The following is a 3,714-nucleotide window of genomic DNA, read 5'->3' as shown; positions in this document are numbered from 1 at the left end:
ATCAGAGGCAGAAGAGAGCCACATGACAGAGAACCAACTCCCTTCTTACCTGCTCGCGTAGGAGAATGTGGTCATCTAGGACTCTGCTGGTGACATTTGGGAGGACAGTCCTCTAGGGCTTGGCTGGCGGCGTTATTGGGCTCCAGGGCCCAGAGCAGCTGCTTTGGGGCTGGGGCAGTGGACGCCAGGTGGGAGAAACTGTGGCTTCCCCTGGCCCACGATCTAGGCTTCCCGTCTAATGGGAAGGGCGGGGAAAGCAGGCGACTGCAGCTCCGCTTCAGGAACTGGAGCCAGCAAGGGCGGGGAGGGCCACGTGGCCTGCCTGGGAGTGCGGGAGTTGGAGTCCAAGCATGCGACAAAGCCAGAGAATCAGCCTGAGGAAGTGCTCTGACAGAAGGCGTCCAGGAAGTTAATGGCAGGAGTCCACAGAATCCAAGTCCTGGCTCCCAGGAAGGCTGAATTTTTTCAGACACTCCCCAGCTCCTCTCCAAAACACATTTATCCTGACAAAAATTTCATCTTACAAAACTTAGTAAAACTGGGTGATGGGGGGTAGGGCCGGAGTGGCGTGCACCGAGGGGGAAGAGATCAGATTGCCTTTCTGCAAGGAGACAGTATCACTATATGACACAGATTAATTGGCCATCTACATGAGCTAGGTAGCCAATTTGCACAGCTGCTAATTGAGCTCTGAAACCCAAGGTTTACCATCAGACTCTACCCATTTCCACATATTGACAATCAACCTAATTAAGACAGGTTCAACATGTATTCAGCAGTCAGCTCCCCATTCTCAACCCACATTCTGTCTCTGATTAATTTACACTCTCTAGTCTAACTCCGTAAGTTTAGTTATTGTATTTAGTTCATGCCAGGTGAGACCATGCAACATTTGTCCTTTTGTGTCTGGCTTATTTCAGTCAACGTAAAATGTGATGGTAGGTAACATATTATAACTAACACTGCTGATTTATAAATGTGATTGTGGCTGAAAGGGGTCTCTAGGAAGGTAATGTTAAATGAAAGAGGCTAATCTGAGGACCGTAAAATGTTGTGAATTTGGTGGTGGGTGAGGAACTGTGGTTAATACAAGAAGGGTCCTCTATTATAAGGTGTACAATTTATGGTGATTCATGGGAAAAAATATCAACAGTAATATTGTATTTTTGTAGCAAAGGCAAAGAAGCTACTCTATCAATGCTAAAGGGTCAAAAAATAAAAGAATATGGGATTTAGTTTTGAAATGTGAATATGATAAAGGTTTTTTTTTTTTCCTTCCTTAACAGAGACCTTCGTCATGCCATTAAACTAATCTGTGCCTATTTTTCTTTTTAAAGATTTATTTTTCCCCCTTTCCCTCCTCCCACCCTGCTCTTTTTACTGTCCTATGTTGTCTCCTCATTTTCTCTCCTCTAGGATTCACTGGGATTTGGGATTCAATCCTGGAGACCCTGACGTGGAGAGAGGTTCCCTGTCAATTGTGCCTCCTCAGTTCCTGGTCTCTGCTGTGCTTCACCTTGACTCTCCCCTTGTCTTTTTTTTTTTTTTTTTTTTTTTAAAGATTTATTTATTTATTTAATTTCCCCCCCTCCCCTGGTTGTCTGTTCTTGGTGTCTATTTGCTGCGTCTTGTTTCTTTGTCCGCTTCTGTTGTCGTCAGCGGCACGGGAAGTGTGGGCGGCGCCATTCCTGGGCAGGCTGCTCTTTCATTTCACGCTGGGCGGCTTTTTTTTCCTCTGGGGCGCACTCCTTGCGCGTGGGGCTCCCCCACGCGGGGGACACCCTTGCGTGGCACTGCACTCCTTGCGTGCATCAGCACTGCACATGGCCAGTTCCACACGGGTCAAGGAGGCCCGGGGTTTGAACCACGGACCTCCCATATGGTAGACGGACGCCCTAACCACTGGGCCAAAGTCCGTTTCCCTCCCCTTGTCTTTTGTTGCGTCATCTTCTTGCTGCTTGACTCACTTGCGCAGGTACTGGCTCACAGTTCAGGCACTCGCTTTCCCTACTTTTCCACCATAAGGTACAACAGAAGCTCTATCACTTGAGCCATATCCACTTCCCATAATCTGTGCCTATTTATTCATCTTTCAGAACACAAGAGAAACAATTGAGTTTGATTTTTAGGATTAAGTAAGATAAATGTGCCTGGACAGGCTTTTTTAAAGTAATGCCTCCATAATTTGTTAAACTGCCTTTTATCTGTTATTTTTTAAATTGAAATCATTTATGACAATTAAAAAACAAAGCACCGAAAAGTCTGGGTTTTTCCCACTTGAATGAGAGGCTGGACTTGGTGTGATGGGTGACCTCAGGCATGGCATTTGTGGGAGTTCCTGGGGAAAGCTGGAGACCATTTGTCTTCAACCCTTTCTCCAAAGACAAGGGCAGGGGGGTGGCGGGTATATGAGGACCTCATATTTTTTGACAAAATATAAAGACAGGAAAAAAAAAAAAAAAAAAGACAAGGGCACCCTGGTTTTGCTAGGTCAGGGCTTTGTGGGCACTTGCAGGGACGCCACTATAATCTCTACCAAGAAGGAAGTTGACTTTTTATAGCAAACTCTGCTTTACTTAAATTATATTTCTATTTGCAATAACTGGGGTAGGATCCTTCAGGTCCTCCACAGGGACATTACAAGGTGGGGAGGCAAGAGAAGGGTTTTTTTAAAGCACTGCAATATCCAAAAGGACAGTTGGCAATTCCCTTAAATATAAGCAGAGTTCTTTATGAAGGGGTCTCTTATTAGCATTTAGGATTCCACAGCATCTAGATTGGGAAATACTGGCCTAGTGATACCATGTTTTTATTCTGAATTTCAATGCCTGGCACAAGTAGTTATTCAAGAAATGCTCTTGAACAAATGAATTGACAAACTGGATTCCTGGTTCGGCCCTAAACATCCAAACAGGACAATGATGCCCACGCTGGAATGCTCCCTGCTAACTCCCCCACCCCGTGACCCAAGGCAGTGGCTACGCAGGCCATGCCCTCTGCAAGGCCCTGCTGCAGAGCTTTGCCAAAGAGTTGATTCTCAACAGTCACCCAGCTGGTGGGAAGACAGAGGATGAGGGACTTGGGGGTGGACGCGATGGGAGGGCAGTTTCAGGATCTCCCTGGGGCCTCACAGAAGTCTGAACAAAACCCTGTTTTTTCAGCTTGGAACCAACACCCCTTCTTTCAGCGCATGGCGTACAGGGCAGCAGTTCAGGATGGAGGTACTTCCACATCTCCCAGAGTTCCTGGACCAGAGACCCAGCTCAGTGGCCACACCTCTTCAGATCCCTAAGCCACCAGGTATACTCTATACAGTCAACCATGACCCCAGGAGGTCTCCCCATTTTATACCAGAAAACCAAGACTGCTCAGAGGTTGATGAAGTCAGGTTATGACTCAAGGTCCGATGTTCTTTTCCTGGACCTCACTGATGTTACTTGGTACTTGGCAAACAGCATATTGTTTCTGATGGCTTTATGTGGCTAGCTACAGCATGTCCCTTAAAGGCAAAACAGCCTCTAGCGGCCCTTCCTAACTTACCTACAGTATTAATACTTCTCTTGAATATCACAGGCCACTCACTTTCATACCACATGTACTAATGACCTAAAATAGTGACTTGGGAAAACTCTCCCAAAAGACCATATCAAAAATAACTCTCAAGGAGTGGATGTGGCTCAAGCAGTTAAGAGCGTGCTTTCCCACATGGGAGGT

The 3,714-nt window shown here is 46.3% G+C and overlaps 1 protein-coding gene across 5 annotated transcripts in view; it reads right to left on the bottom strand.

The window, feature by feature from the left end:
• Positions 1-333, bottom strand: part of IL34 (interleukin 34) — a 71,008-nt gene extending 70,675 nt beyond the window's left edge. The window contains exon 1 of one of the 5 annotated variants that reach the window (XM_071209088.1): positions 50-333. The gene's annotated coding sequence lies outside the window, so the exon portion shown is untranslated. The remainder of the gene's footprint in view (positions 1-49) is intronic. The other 4 variants (XM_058279752.2, XM_058279751.2, XM_058279754.2 and 1 more) reach the window with 4 other exon arrangements.
• Positions 334-3,714: the final 3,381 nt, after the last annotated feature.

This window comes from Dasypus novemcinctus, chromosome 18 (assembly GCF_030445035.2).
Source record: "Dasypus novemcinctus isolate mDasNov1 chromosome 18, mDasNov1.1.hap2, whole genome shotgun sequence".
NCBI lineage: Eukaryota > Metazoa > Chordata > Mammalia > Cingulata > Dasypodidae > Dasypus > Dasypus novemcinctus.
This window is presented reverse-complemented; position numbering and strand designations above follow the sequence as displayed.